Source organism: Phocoena phocoena, chromosome X, assembly GCF_963924675.1.
Source record: "Phocoena phocoena chromosome X, mPhoPho1.1, whole genome shotgun sequence".
Lineage (NCBI taxonomy): Eukaryota > Metazoa > Chordata > Mammalia > Artiodactyla > Phocoenidae > Phocoena > Phocoena phocoena.
Window position 1 is genome coordinate 114,464,602 of NC_089240.1, and position 16,409 is coordinate 114,481,010.

At 43.7% G+C, this 16,409-nt stretch overlaps 1 protein-coding gene and 1 non-coding gene across 3 annotated transcripts in view; both read left to right on the top strand.

Moving 5' to 3' along the window:
• The window catches only part of FHL1 (four and a half LIM domains 1), a 60,792-nt gene that overhangs the window by 26,398 nt on the left and 17,985 nt on the right, over positions 1 to 16,409 (top strand). The window lies entirely within an intron of this gene.
• TRNAE-CUC (transfer RNA glutamic acid (anticodon CUC)) lies at positions 1,340 to 1,412 on the top strand. Its single transcript has one exon. It is a non-coding gene; the product is annotated as a tRNA-Glu (tRNA).

A 16,409-nucleotide genomic window follows, 5' to 3' on the forward strand; every position in this document is an offset into this window, starting at 1 on the left:
GAGCTGATCTCCCTGTGCTATGGGGCTGCTTCCCACTAGCTGTCTGTTTGACATTTGATAGCGCATATATGTCAGTGCCATGTACCATTGATCTTGACGTGACCTCTCTTCTTGGTGCACAGATGGGTCACACAGGCTTAAAGAGTTTGGAAACCGTCCATCTGGAGCTAAGGTCTGAAACTGGTGGGCTGGATCTGGCACACAGAGGGGGTTCCTTTAAAATTTTAAGTGAATTGCCAAGCATTTAGAAATTGAGAGATTTCACATTTTAAAAAAAATGCAGATTTTCATCTTCTCTTGAGATATCAGAAGATCTGACAGCATAGAGCCTGCATTCCTGTTGGGCAACGCTAGGCTGGGGCCAATAGCCGCTGGATCCTTAGACAGAGCGTGAACTCTGAAACTTGCCACGGTCGCCAGCGCTGTGTTTATCTCCTTGACACTAAGGACAAGGGTCAGGTGCCATTATCTGAATGTCTTACTCATTTGTAAGACCTGCTTGGCTCTTACGTGCATGTGACTTTTCAATCCCAGGACTGGGCGAAATTGCGACTACAAAGTTAGAGCCATCCTTCCTTTCAAAACCTCAGCATGTGAATTTTCAGGTGCATGGTATGCTGGGTGACGTTCATTTGAAGGGGGTACCTTAAAAGGGTTGAGGGTAGACATCTGAGGGGAGGGATACCTTCTGATGGTGCCTGATTCAGAGCAGGGGCATCAGCAGAGCTGGGGGGAATCCCGTGGTCTACGTCAGTGCTTTTCAGCCTTTAACATGTAGATTCCGGTGCAGCAGGTCTGGAGGCGGGCCTGAGGTCCTGCAGTTCCAACAAGCAGCTGCTCATACCATGGCTACTCTGAGGACTCGCCTCTTTGAGTGGCGAAGGGGACTCTACCCTAAAGCAGTCCTAAGAAAGAGCAGTCGTGCAGTGGTGGTTCTAAATATCTCTTCCTTGGGCCTGAGAAAGAGAAGGAGATCTTAACCAGGCTCTTTGGGGTTGAACCTTCATTAACAAACCTGGGCTCACTTCTGGTTGCAGCACGATAATTTTTTTTAGTTAATTATTTTTAATACAACATAGCCTGTGTAAAAGAGAAGAAGTCCAACTTTTACTTTAAATCTTGTTTTAAATTAAGTGCTTCTGATGAAAAAGCTAGATACGTTAAAGGTCAAGAATCATGAAGTAGGAATTAGAGCTTTAAATTGTATAATTATAGGAGAATATATTTATGAGAGACTCCTAGAAACTTATTTCAATAAGACCACAGAAAATAGGATAATAATCAAATCCCTGGAAGTATGATAACCTTGTAACTATAAAATGATATAAGTCAGGGGAATTCCCTGGTGGTCCAGTGGTTAGGACTCCACACTCTCACTGCTGTGGCCCCAGGTTCAATCCCTGGTCGGGGAACTAAGATCCCGTAAGCCACGCGGCGCAGCCGAGAAAAAAAATGAAAGAGGTCAGAAAGGAAAAGATCAATGGAATCAAATATATAAAAATGTGCCGAGAGAGTAGATCTTAAGTATTCCCACTACACATACACAAAATGGTAACTGTGAGGTAATGGCTGTGTTAACTTGATGGCAGTAATTATTTCACAGTGTATGCGTATGTCAAGCCATCACACTGTATACCTTAAATATGTACAGTTGTTGCAATTATACTTCAGTAGAGCTGGGGAAAAAATACTGAAAAGGAAAACACAGAACAAAAGGAGATGCTCCATAACTGTTGGCTGAGTGAATTGTCCAGTAGGTAGACGGGTAAAAGACATTCATGTTCTATCACAGAGTAAATGAATGCATGAAAAAACGTTCAGCCTCACTGGTGTGCAAAGATGAGCATATTCAAACAGCAGTGAGGTTACATTTTCCATCTGTTAAGTCAACAAACACAAAAAGAAAGCCCAGTGCTAATATGGTTACCTTGGAACCAGTAAACACTTACTCATTGCTGGTAACATTGTAAGTTGGTAAAAAGCTTTTTGGAACACTATTTGGCAGTATATGGCAAAATTCACAAAGATTGGTACCCCTTGATCCAGTAATCCTATCTGGGGAAGTGTTCGAAGAAACAAGCTGTTCTAAGAAAAGAAAAAAGCTGTGTGTTATGGATATTCCTCACAGTGTTATTTGTAAGGATAAAAAATTAGAATTTAAGCATCCAGCGTTAGAGAAATGGTTCATTTATTCAACAGATAGTTTTGGTTAAGTAACTATGATATCTCTGTGAAGTGGAATTCCATGAATTTGTTCAAAATTAAAATTTTGATGCCTGCAGAGCAGTATGAAAGGATCCGTATAATACAGCCTTACTAAAAAATGCAGGATGCGACATGGTATATGTGCTCTGATTATTACCTTGTGAAGTGATGTGTACGAATGGACAAGAACTAGAAGGCACCTGGACAAATGTAAGTAGCACTCTGAGCTTTTGTTCGCGTTGTTGTCCTATTGTTTGTACATTTTGGAGGTTGAGAGTCTTCAGCTTTGACCTCCTTACATCAACGCCACATCACAAACGGTGATGTTTCCACTGATCACACAGTAGGTGCTTAGTAAATAGCTGTGAAACATGATGAGGACTCCTGCTCAGGGCCTAAGCGCTGAGTTCCAGTGGTATTCTTCCTTCTTGATTGCTTTGTTCCACCATCCCGAGCCCCCCTTTTGCCTCCTGTGGTCGGTGGAGAGGCATCTTGGTGTCCCACGTGACAAAGTGTAAATGTCTGTCTCGGAGCTTCTCATTGACGTGCAGCAGGGCTGGGGCCCGGACCTTCGCGTGCCCGGGTTCCATGTTTGCTGCAGTAGAGCCTCGGTGGAGCCGCGAGGAAGGACAACACCCATTTCAGCTTCTGGTTTCCTTCAGCGAAGCAGCAAACCTCCACCTCAGTGTCCTGAGCCTTCTCCCAGCGCCCCCTCCCCTCCAGTTGTGTTCCCCATCTCCCTGCTCTCAGTATACTTTTCTCCTTTAATTAGGTCAGTTACTTCATGTCTGTTTTTCTTTTTTGACATGGTTTCCTCTGGCTGTAGCGCCACATATTTTCCCCATTTGTCATTGCCTCTGCAGCTTCGTGTTGCAATCGTTTTTCAAGTGGAACAGAGAGCACACTGCTGAGGGGGGCAGCTCTTGACTCTTTGCCTGCCCTTTGCCTGCATGAGTGTTCCTGTTTCTTTTGGGCCTAGTTCTGTTTGGTTTTGTAGTCTTCATCGTCAGTTATGTTTGGACTGAAAGATACTTAAGTAAAAATAACGGTAAGTCAGGGAGATGTCTGGCAAAGCACATTTGTTAAGGTTGCTGGTTTATTTATCTCCCCTGTCTCTATGGTGACTAAATCCGGGGCTGGGATTTAATGGACTTAATTTTGACCTCTTGTACGTCTCCTGACTTTCCCAGCCTCTGATATAGAAGGAATTCACTTTCACTATAGGAGAGAAATTGCCTCACTTAGAGAAAGGGTCCTAACTGGACTCTGGAAAAGTGGTATCTCCAGAGTCTTCGATTCTTCTGCTGTCTTTGATCCGAGTTCATGCCGCACTTGTAGAGAAAGTGGGGAAGTCTTCTAGGTAAATATGCGCGCGCGTACACACACGCACGTTACCAGTGGCTCCAGTACGGTTCCCAAATGACCACGTGCTCTGCCACAAAGGGAGAAATGAATTCCTAATTTTACTCACATGGTGTCAGATCATCCGTTCCAAAGGACTAGTGGCATATGTTATGGACAACAGCCTTCAGGGGACTCTTTGAGTGGCCCGCACTTGCTTCCAGACACACCACCCGTCAGCCTTCCTGGCCAACCCTGGTCCTCTTCGTGAACGGTGTTTTCAACACCAAGTGCTCTCTGTCAATGGACCATAACTCAACCTGCCCCCTCGGATAAGAGTAGCATCAGAATTGGGTATGCCTCTTCTGTAGAGCCAGAAACTTTCTTGCTTTAAATAAAATATGTACACTTGAATTATGTGAGGCCATTGCCTGGTTCTGTGCTAGCCCAATTCCTGGAGTTTTAAATTCACGTAGTTGGCTACTGTCAGCAAGCCACCTGAATGAATAGTCTTTCAAGTCCTTTAAAGTGATCTCTGGGTGTTTTGTTAATCCTACTATAGGCAGTCTTTTAAGTTACTTGACCTTTTTTTTTTTTTTTTTTTTTTTTTTACTGTTAAGGAAATTGAGGTTCCCCGGGTCTCACATTGAAGAAAATATAGGTATCAATAATATTTCCCAGGGTCATGCCTTTATTGTTTGTTAATGTGGGTAAACTTTCAGTGAGAACTTTTTATAAGAGAATCTTTTCTAAGAATATTAAATCAATGGGAACATTGATTGGATATTACATTTTTTTTATTTTTAAAAAGTATCTCCTTTATCCATTACAGGACTCTAAGTGTTCATGCATAGAAATGTTCGAACCATGTATCAGAGTTCAAGCGTATTAAACCGTGCCCGTGGAAGTCCACAGTAAAGGTTAGGTTTGACTAGGATTCGCACGGAAGAAGTCAGGTTTGGACATTGGAATTCAGATCTAGTGTTCTGTCCATACCTAATTGATGTGAAATGAAGACATGGATCTCTGACCTCTAAGGTAGCTGGAGTCAAACCATCTTGAACTTGAGTTGGTTCAAATGATCCTTTAAAACGTTTTCTCCTCTTCCATATGATGCTTTAAGACTCACAAGGACACTCCAGTTTTAGGAAGTTTAATAATATACCCCAAATCGAGTCAGAGTGCTTTATTTAATGCTAGTGTATACTGTGTTAGTTTACTCATGGATAATTTATCTATTTGCAAGTCCTTTCATCCTCTCTAGGAACAAATTCACATGTGTGAATTTTCTTTAAAACCAAAACAAAGGAGTTAGTAAATGATTAATAAGGATTGTACAAAGACTGAGACAAGAGAAGCGACTTAAGTGCCCTTACATTCTTATTCCTCGATAAAATATTAGAGTTCAGGTCTGTCATCAAGTTCAGTTCCAGTCCAATAGGAACTTGTGAATACTTAATGTTTTTATTAAGATTTTGTAACATCATAAGACTCAGTGGATATGGAAGTTGTTTGAAGATTTTCTCCATCATCAACTCTTCTATTAATAGTACAGAGACTTGAGAAGCCAACAACAGATGCTCACTTGTGAAAGAGATCCATACTTGTGAGACGAATGTTGGATACTCATAAAATTCTGGGGTTGAAACCTTGCTCGTGTGCCTTATAACCGTGAACTTAGAAAATTTATGAGATTAGGGCCATAGCTAAATCATATACATTTTATTTATGGTCAGTACGATAAGCATAGCTCAGGTCAAAGCGTTTTGAGAAATCAAAACGTTAAGGCCCAAAGCTGTTAACAGTGCTCGAGGAAGAGCAGCAAGTACTTTTATTCCCATCACTGTCACTGTCACCATCATTATCATCGTATCAACCTTGTGTGTTGAAAGCCTAGTGTGGAGGACTGTGCTAATAATAGTTGTAATTTATTTCCTCATCTCTTTAATTCTTAATATTTCAGTTTTGTTTAAACAGCTCTAGGGATCGAATCAATTTAAATTTTAAAAGGAGAAAGTATATAAAAATGTACTTGGAATAGTAGCCTCATTCTCCTGTCCTGTCAACCAGATAAGCTTCCCCCTTCGTATAACATCTCTCACTGAAGGATCTCCGTTTACTGGATGAACCGTTAGTTTCTGTAACAGTTCTTCACCGAGGTAGGAAAGCAGTGGTCCTTAGGTAGTTCGGTGAGAATTTGTGGCCTTTGCGGGTCTGTGGACACCTCTTAAACCGTGTGATACGTGTGTGTGATATGACCATTTTTATACCTTCTTCAGGGCTATGAATTAATAATTTACTTAAGATATTCCAAGTGTTTCTTTACCAGAACCAGTGGAGTTTTTTTCTGTGGATTCTGGTGACGGGCTTGTGGGCGTGGTTCTCAGTGTACGTGCCTAGGGGATTCATAATCCATAGCGTCTTTTGCTCACTAAAGTGGTTCAAGTGCTCACTAATTGGAGAGGCTGAGTTCCACCGTTGGCACCGGGCTCACATGATGGGTTTGAACCTGGAAGCAGTACAACATATTCTGTTATTTGTAGCCTGTCCTTTATGTTCCCAGCTGTGTCCTCTGTATCGTCAGTCCTTGTAGACTTTACATAGGATCTTGACCCGGCTCCTTTGGTCCTCTCCTGTGCGCTCTTTTTTATTACTAGGACAATCTAAGGCGCAAATTGAGTCAAGGATTTGGTTGGGGTTACTGCCCTAAATAGTGCTCTCTTTCCCCAGGAAGCTCCTTGGGAGCAAGAATTACTCATGATTTCTCTGGTGTCCTCCAAGTCATTTAGGATTTATGCCAGAGGCATTTCCTGGAGATACAGTTAATTAAATGAAAGGCATTTTATAAATTACAAACCATAGCATTACTGTGGTATTACATAAGACGATCTCAGGATCTTTGTTTGACTTCCTGTTCCTCTAATCTCAGTATTCCTGACATGGTTGGAGCATATTCTTGAATAGAACAGTCCCTCCTACCTAATCCCTTATAGCATAGCATCACATTTTTCCAGCACTTTGTTATGAAGTTTTTCAGACAGACAGAAAAGTTGAAGTTATACGGTGAACACTCCTCGCCCACCACCCCGACCCTATAGGTAAACATTTTGCTAAATTCGCTTTACTACGTACCCTCCGTCCGTTGGTCCCTCTTCATTTCTTGGCTGCATTTCAGAGCAGCCCGCGGGCATCCGTACACTTTACCCCTAAACACTGCAGCATGCGTGTCGCTGTGTGGTTGCAGTTTTGACATTCTTAGCCCTGCTGTCAGATTTGCTAAGATTCTGGCATTTATTTTGCTGGTGGCTAGGAAAAGATGGCAAGTTGAATGTGAAATAAGCTCCATTTTCAGACCTGGGGGAGTTTTTGTTTCTAACTACCAGCAAGTGAACAAACACTTTGTATCACTGCCCCTTTTCTCCCACTTTACACGGTCACATTATTTGGACTGTGGAAATTTGAAAGGCCAGTCTAGGAAATAAAGTTGAGAGTCTGGTTTATATGAGTAAAAGCGGAGAATTGGGGTTGAGGATAGCGGGGCAGGAAGTTACCAGCGTGATACCGCTTACTTATACAAGGTCTCGAGAGGGTTTAGTGGCTGTTTATATCCCCCAAGGGGGGTAGATTTAATAAACACTAACAGTACAAAGAGAGGGTCCTTCTAACCTTTTGGTTATATTCCGTGGAAGCCTAGAACTCATAGAAATGTTTCAGAGGTTTCACCAACATTTAAAAATCTAACGTGAATTAGATTTCTTTAGAAGTGTATCGAGCTATTTAGAAAGCACTGATAAAAAACAACAGACAAGACTCAACTGTGTTTTGTAGTAGATTTTAACATACTGGAGAACACTTACTGAATGACTTTAAAATAAGTAAAGGTTATTCATGTCAGCTTAAAATAAAATTTTGAATAACACGTGTCATTCATCAAAGTCAGGATAATATTTCTGTTGTGGGAATAAAGGCAAAAGGTCTTCAGTGAGACCATTACACTAAAGCCATGGTGTTAGGGCATCGGCCTGCAAAAGCTGAAGTTACATTTTGGTTTCCAGTTACAGTGAGCACTTATCCATCTGTTATATTTAGATTTTTTTTTCTAGTACCTTTAGGAATCTGGAAACAGACAAGTATATGCTTTCAACTTGAAACCACCATAAAAGGGGAGAGGTAGTGAAGAGGCCGGAGGCTGGCTCCAGTGTCATCCCTCTGATGGGGCTGTGTGAATGGATTAGGGAACCTTTCGAAAGGTCTCCCTCTTGGCCCATAGCTCAGACCGCTCAACACAAGTCTGAAAATGCATGGGTGCAGTAGTACGGTTCGTTATGAGATTTTCAGGGCTTCTTTGATTACGCCTGCAAAGCCTTACAATGGCTCTGGCAGATTTCTTTCACTTGGAGGCCACCGTTCTCACTTTGGTCCCTTTGTTCTGGGTGGTACCACATTCTGTGCCTGTATCTAGGCCAGTACCTGCTTGTTTGTAGCTGCAGTTGATTTTTAAAATGTTTGCTTATCTATATTTTATTTTCTCCTAACATTTTATTGTGAAGATTTTCAAAGTTGAAATGATGTTGCAGTGAGCACCTGTATCCCCAGCATCAATGCATATGATTTGGGGATGCATTTCAAAGTAAATGTGGCAGATTTCACCAGTCAAATAAGTTCATGTATTTTACACACTTTGAGTCTGGCTTTTCGAGCATTATACAAGCGTGCCTAAGTTGGCATCGAGTCCTGTGAAAGAAGCTGTCAAATAAATGCCCCCTTTTCACTGGGAAACAATTCAGGAGCCTTTCTTAAAAGTCACAGATTTTCTGGGGGGACTTCCCTGGCGGTCCAGTGGCTAAGACTCCACGCATTCACTGCAGGGGGCACTAGTTCGATCCTTGGTCAGGGAACTAAGATCCCCGCGTGCTGGAGCACGGCCTGAAAAAAAAAAGTCGCAGAGTTTCTGGAATTCTGGCATGGAGTTGGAAAAGGATACTGGCTTATTTTGAAATCTGAACTTTTTCGTGACTCAGACGTTGCTGACCTCTTGATAGAGAACGGGGCTTATACTTGTAAATTTTGTTTTCATCCTTGAGACAGGAGCCAGATAACTTCCAGTTCTTATAGAGAGGCAGGATCATCTTTTAAAGTGTTACAAAATACATGGTGTTGGTCACTCCAACAAAACCTGTTATATTTGGAAAACAGGGGAGCCGTTAACTAAGGACTAAATTTGGTCTATGCTGGATCCCATCCCAAACCCTGGTGTCAAGGTGTTAAGTGCAAATTATTAAAAAAAAAAAAAAAAAAACACACTCTTGTTACAGTTGGAACCGTGAGACCGTGCTGGAGATGAGAGATTTTAGTGTGTGGCTTTTACCCCCTTTATGCGGAAAGCAATCCCTCCATCCTTGCAAAGCTGCGTCGTTGTTCCCTTTACTCTCAATCCCCAGAACCTTGTCTAAACACTCTCCCTTGGCCCCGGGGGGGCTGGATGGGTGTATTTCCTTCTGGAAGTCTTCCCTCACGCTCGCTCCTGAGTTAGCTGGCGGGAGATCCCTTAAAAGCGTTTCCCCCTATAGGGGCTAATCCTGCAGTTTCCACCTCAGTTCCAGCTGCTGTTGCCTGGGTAGAAGCAGATCTCTGCGATGCTGCCAATCTCCGGACCTTCCAAGAAAATTTAATGTTTAAGAACAGAAAGTTAGGAGAGAAAATCTTTGGGGCAGGGACTAGGTGGCGGGGTGTGGGTGAAGAACTGGGCGGTTAGATATATCTTAAATGTGTCAGTAGAACATGAATTTAAAAATTACCTACAGGGAGTTGTAAAACCTTAAGCAGCGCCTTCAGACAGACACGCTACTCTTTAAAACCTGTAAAAAGTCCTTGGCACCGTGGAAGGATAATGCCCTTTGGTCTTGGAAGAGACTATTAGGTTGCAGAGGTTTCAGTTCCTCTACTACCGACTTGCTCTTTGATCTCAGAATGTGGCTGACTTGTTCTGTGATGGTTTCTTTCATGAGTACCGACAATAAAACTGATTTACTGTATATAGTATAATAGGGACATTTAAAAGTATATCTAGTTTCTGTTATAGCTCAGGTTTTTGAATGATTAACATTTAGGTATTAACATTACTCCGATTTAATTTTGTTTGAAAACTGTCGTTTTGTGTATGAATACTTCATATTCTGTCATTCACATGTACAGTGCCACCCTTAAGCAAGTGATATGTCCACGAATCAGTTCAGAAGGTTCATTTCCTGCCTGCGAAACAAGGTGTTTAAAACACATAGAAATTGATTAGACTGTGCGCCTATTGCTGGAAGGAAGGTGGAAAGTTTTCTAGATTTATGATTACGACAGGTGACAGTGTGAGCTTCTATTCTTAGTTTGACCTTGCTCCCCTCTCTGAAGGCAAGACACTTAATCTTTTTAACGTCTCAGTTTATCCGTGTGTAACACCTGTACTCTTCTTTCATGAAAACAGTACCTGGTTTATATTTGATAGCGTTTGAGGACTTGATATAGAAGGTGGCATCAGGGTTCAGATTACTCCGTAGAAACTATTTGGGTGTTGAATGATAATCTTGACAAATTACTAATTACTACATTTAGAAAGTTACAACTCTGGAGGGAACTGATACTTGATATTGTTGTCCTGTGTGTTCTAAGTTACCATCATAACAGTAGGAAAATAAACCCTGTCTTGGCTGGGTTACAAAGGGATAAACTCACTTCTTCAAGTGGTTACTAAATCTCCAGCCTTTCAGACAACAAATAAAAAGTGCCCCTTGTTTTATTTAATTTTTCTGGGAAAAAAGTCTTCTGAGTAACCTTGGCTTAATTTTTCCTCTTGTTGAGAGCTTGCCAAGTTGTTCTCTTTGTAAGGAATGAAGGGTAAACCATGTCAGTTACTTAAAGCAACAAAAATTACCCTCTACAAACAAGCAGAGGAGTATGCTTTTGATTTTTAGATCAAAGCAAAGAACCAAGATTATGTGGAGCTAGCTTATAATACATTTGTACCCAGCTCCTTGTGCCTTTGCAAAGAATCAAATGTTAACTAAATGGCAAGAGGATTAAATAGCTAGATCCTGAGTAAAACTAGAATACCCATATGACTCTTTTTAAAATTCTGTATCCTTGGAAGTTTGGGCTAATGTGAGAGAGATCGCCAGTCTTTTCACAATGATCTGCTACTCGATTTTACGGTGTGTGGTGTATAACCGTGTATGTGCTTACTGTGAAAACTTTGTAAGTCGTGTGAAAAATGGAATCCACTCGGAAACTTAGAAGACACTGTCTGCTTAGGTACAAAGCCTGATTTATATATATATATTTTTTTCTTTTACAGATACTTTATTTTTTTTTTTTTTATTTTTTTTTTTTTTATGCGTTACGCGGGCCTCTCACTGTTGTGGCCTCTCCCGTTGCGGAGGACAGGCTCCGGACGCGCAGGCTCAGCGGCCATGGCTCACGGGCCCAGCCGCTCCGCGGCATGTGGGATCTTCCCAGACCGGGGCACGAACCCGTGTCCCCTGCATCGGCAGGCGGACTCTCAACCACTGCGCCACCAGGGAAGCCCAACAGATACTTTATTTTGACATGACTTTTCAGTTCATACTTTTCAGTCCAGTACTTGGACACACGTGATTTAATTTGGTTCCCAAAACAATCCTGTAGAGAAAGCAGGAGCGGTATTCATGTCCCCATTTTCTCGATGAGGAAGAAAAAGTAACTTGGCTTGTGAGCGGGTCAACAGAGTCAGGGATTCTACCTGGGATTTTTGATTCCATAGCTGTTGCTCATTCCTTGAGTTACAAAACAGTGAAGCCGACCAGACGTTCACTGTTCTCTTCATTAAATGCCAACTTAAAATGAATTTAACTTTTACAACGTTGTCTCCGTTTACTTTGACAGAATTAACTTGTAATTGATGTTGCACTTGCTAAGACTTTCAGAATTAAATGTCCTATTTCACAGCTCCTGAATTCGTCTCTTCTCTGTACACTGCCTTGTCCAATATGATCATTTGTGTAGCACGTATTCAGCATTTGTTTATGACGTTAAATGAGTAGACAGTTTGAAGTGAACTGAAATGAATTAGTGTTATAATTTTTATTATACCCCTGGTTCTCCGCACCGACCTGCTGCAACACCATGACTGAGGACCCCTGTTTTAACACCTAACAAAAACTGCTGGTAGACATACTTTTTGATGATTTACATATATTATGCCGATTTATAAACATGAACCCCTTTTCCCAAAACCCAAAGAGTTAATTTTTTAAATGTTCACTGTGAGATTGGAGTCGGGGTACAGATGACACTTCTGTTTCTTGTTTGTTGGAGAAACAGGGAAGTACAATCTAAGTTGCGAAATCAGTGACACACAGAGCACGAGTCACCTGGCTTCCGTTAGCTATGCGTCCTTTTAAAAACCAAGTGCCCGTTTCAGAAAAGACTGACTTTTGAGACGACAGACATCAAGCTACTCTCCTTGCAGGGTTCATTTAAAGCTCTGATGCAGACAGAGCTGGAAAATCCCTGACAGGTTTCCATAAGGAAGGTGTGCAGTGTTGCCTTCCAGGCAGGCAAGGTGAAGGTCAGACCCTGGCTGAGAAGCCACCTTACATTTTGCTCAGTAGATAAAGAAGAGAATGTGAACACCTGAAAGTCAAATACCATAGGTACTTTATAGCTTTTCCACCTAAAGACCTGATGAACGCCGAGCACCTCCTTAATCTCAAGGGGTAACGTCTCCGTTGCCACCAGTGTGTCACAGTGCACCACAGTGAGCACGTGTGTACGTTGTCAGGATAAGCGTTTGACTCAGTTTATTATTGTCTTGTAATTCGTTGGCCAAGACTTGTGGTTTGGTGCAAAGAGCACTCGACTTGGGATCCAAAGCCACTTCCTGTCTGGGTGGCTTATTAGCTGAGGGTAACCTTCGCATAGTTGGCATGGGATTTCCAGATGGCGTCTTTTCTGCCCGAACAAAAATAATCTATCACTTCAGTAAGCCTTGGGGGGTGCTGCCTGATCCACTTGAGACCCCTTCATCCTTTTCCTTTCTCTGTCTCTCTTTCCTTGTAAATAAATCACAGCTCTGGTTCTCTGAGTGCAGCTGACCCTTGTCGGGTATTAGGGGAAGGCAGTCTGGTCAGACTCACCAACAGTACTTTTTCTAATTGATTCATTGCATCGTTTTAAGCTTTGCGTGTTTCTTACATCATTGTTTGTGATAGCAGGCTGGAAACCACTTAAATGCCTATCAGCAACGAACTGTAAATTGTGGTACAGCTACACAGTTGAATACTATGTACATGTTACAAAAGTGGAGGCTCGTGATGTACTAACGTGGAAACTCTCTAAAATGTATCTATCGAATAGAAAAGGCAAGCTGTAGAAGAGTATGTATAGTATCTCACTGTTACGTTTTTAAAAAAGGAAAAAGAAAAAAGTGTACGTGGCTGCCTAGTTTTCATATGCCCAGTGAGTGCCTCTGGAAACATAAGACACCGGTATCATTGGTTCCTGATGGAGAGGGGGAAATAGGTGTCTGGGGCCGGCAGGAGAGGAAGACTTTTCACTACCTTTTCATCAATAGAGATTTTAAAAATGCAATAAATCCACGTGCAAAAAAGGATGTTCACAGCAGCATTTTTCATAATAGCTAAAAAGTAGAAACAATTCACGTCCATCAACTGGTGAATGAATAAATGGGGTGTGGTATATCCAGACAATGGAATATCATTCAGCAATAAAAAAGGAATGAAGTACTCACACATTTACAACGTGCATGAGCCTTGAAAACATGCTAAGTGAAAGAAACCAGCCACAAAAGCTCAGACTAGGCAGATCCCCAGAGACAGAAAGCAGATCAGTGGTTGCCAGGGGCTGGGGGAGGGGGAATAGGGGGTGACTGCTGGTGACTGTCGGGTCTGTTTTCTGATGATGAAAATGTTCTGTAATTAGATGAGGCTGATGCTTGCGCGACTTTATGAATGTACTGAAACCCACTGAAGTGCACACTTTAAAGGGATGAATTTTACGTTGTGTAAATTGTATCCCAGTAAATAAAACAAAAAAACGACTTGGTGAAGTCATGGACATGGAAACTTTAAGAACCACCGTGAGTATATTAAACAGGGAACAACTTTCTTAAGTTTCCACCTAAGAAACCTTTCCGTCGTAAAATATTTTACGTAGTATCGCTGATGACGCCGGAAGACTTCGTATCCTTCAGGAACTTTCACTAACACCCACCAGTGATCTTTTTATTTTCTGGGGGAATATTGTTAACCCACATGAAGCCCTGGTTGATGGAATTTTAAGCAAAATAGCCGAAAAAAGGGATTTACAGTTACATGAGATTGAGAGATTGTGGCTGCAGGCCTTCCCCACTCCCTGCCACGAGGAGAGAAGGTTATGGGAGTTCTCAAAGGAGCCTCAGAATCTTTGGAGCAGCTGCCCTTCCTCTTGCCGCAGCTGATGTCAGAGCAACTCCTGCCCCTAACCTGCCTTGCCAGTGAGCCACCCCACACCCTTCCTTGGGCTCTCCTGGGTCAAGCTGAGTCTCGGGGTTTGAGGGGCCATTCCTAATCGGAGGGGGTTAGCCTTAGGGCTCTCGGGTGAGATCGGTGGACCTGACTGTGTGACCTCTCGTCCCCCAGTCACGGAGTGTTCACAGGTGCTGGGCCGTTGCCGTCATAGCATCGGCCTGTCCATAGGTTGGTCAGATAACAGTCTTCTGTCAGTCTTCCCAACTCCAGGTGCCTAAACCTGAGCTCGTCTTGGGGTTGGGCCTGGGGGGTTGAGCACAATGTATCTTTGCTCAGGGGTGGGATAGACGACGCACAGCTCAGTTCTGCCGCCCCGAGGCTTTCGGCCTGACTGTGCTCACTCAAGCGAAGTCTCTCCCCGAGCAGCCTTACCTCAGCCGAGCTGCTGAGTCCTCCTTGTAAGTGGCCTAAGAAGATGGCGTCTTCAGATGCGTGTCCTTGGCATTCATTCCAAATGAACTCACGCGACCCAAGACTAACCTGTGTTCTGGCCGGAGCTGTGGCTCCCAGGGATACAGGCAGCCTCTTCTCGTTGTTGATCTTCGTAGGCCAACTGAAGATCAGAGATGTGAGCCGCAGGGCCCCTACCTCATTAATTAGTCTCATCGAAGCAAGGCCTTATTCATCGTGTAGGAAGGTCTGATCGTCCATTGGGCTCACTGGGCCCTTACTTGTAGGAGGGATGTAGGGAAGATCCCTCCCCAGCCGAAGACTGAGCAGGAGACCTAGACCTAGTGGGTCTTTTATTTTCACTAGAGGATCGAAAGGGCAGAGTTTTGTTCCCCGTAGGTCTCCGTCACGTGTTCATAAACCCTCCTTGTCCGTATGGGAGGTACAGCTGTCCCCTCTGGGCTGATTCCTCTGAGTTCCTAGGACTTTCAGAATTGTTCTTGGGTGCCCCAGTCATTCTCAGGCCCATAATCCTTGCAGCTGGGCTCTGGGCCAAGATCCTGAGCTCTTGTCTCTTTCCACGTATCCCCTGTGGATTGGTAAACTTGAGGATAAATTCCTCTTTTGCAGGAATCTGCTTCTTGGGACATCCGTATTTTTAGAGTGAGATTGAATAAACAATAACACGTTGTGCTTACTGTGTGCCAGTCACTGTTCTAAATGTTGCCAGTATTTACTGTTTCTCATGACAGCCCTGTTAAGGTAGGTACTCTTGTTATCCCCATTTTAAAGATGAGCAAATTGAGTCACAGAGAAGTTAAGTAATACTTGCTTGCACACAACCACTAAGTGGTGGAGGCAGGAGTTGATTCTAGACGTTCTGGCTCCAGAGTCCATGCCCTTAGCCACTATGCTGTATTCCCCTGAAACTTTATGAAACAACCCCGCATTAAACCCAGGGCAAATTCTATGTTATTTGTCTTAGAACAGTGTTGGTTGCTCAGACAATCTCGTATAAAGTTAAGACTTGAATTTCTTTCATGGAAGCTTTCAAAAACAAACAGTCATGGTCCAGTCTAAACCATTTCATCTGAGTTCCATTGAATGCGGTGATCACCGTCACTGTTCATTTGTCACACCGCTGGAAAACCAACAGGAAATGTTGGAGTTTGAGGTGAACGTGATGTGATCTCTCCGAGGGCGTGACCTGTGGTGGCTTCTGCCACTCCAGCTACAGACTGCTTCTTGGGCTGTGTTTGCTGGACCTCGTGTCCCTGTCGTTCTGGTCGTGTGCTGCCCGCCTGGCACGGTGAACGTGCTGCTTGACTTCCAGAGCTTTGAAACGACTCGCTCGTGCTTCTGGAGCGTCAGCCGTTTCAGGGAGACCCTCTGCTCCTCCATCGACCGGGCCCTGCCCTCTCGGCCCCGTAGCGGCTGCCGCTTCCCACTGAGCTCGGCTGAAGTGTACGGTCACTTTGACTAGACCCTGGCTGTAGCGTGAGAGAACCTACGAGGTGTCCCTTAGTCTCGGTGTCGGTGACTCAGGCACCCAGCCTCTGCCGATGATGACCAGAGGTCAAGGGACCGTGACCCCCACTGCGCATAAATAAACCCGCGAGCAGGTTTTCCGGCGTCGTGAGCAGAGCCCTTGCTGGCGGCAGCGTGACGTGCCCGGAGCGGCGCCTCGGGCGGCCCGACACCCGGGTTCCAGACCTGGAGCTGCTGCTAACGCAGTGAGGAAGTCACCCCCCCCCCGCCCCCCGTCTCTGGGCCTCAGTTTTCCCGTCCGTAAGATGAGGCCTCTGAGGTCGCTTCCGACTCTGTCATCATGCGGTCTTGGTGAAGGTGGAGCCTGTGCCCCCGTGCCGCGCCCTCCCCGTGCACAGACTGACAGGGGCAGTAACCTCACGGCAGGGCGCA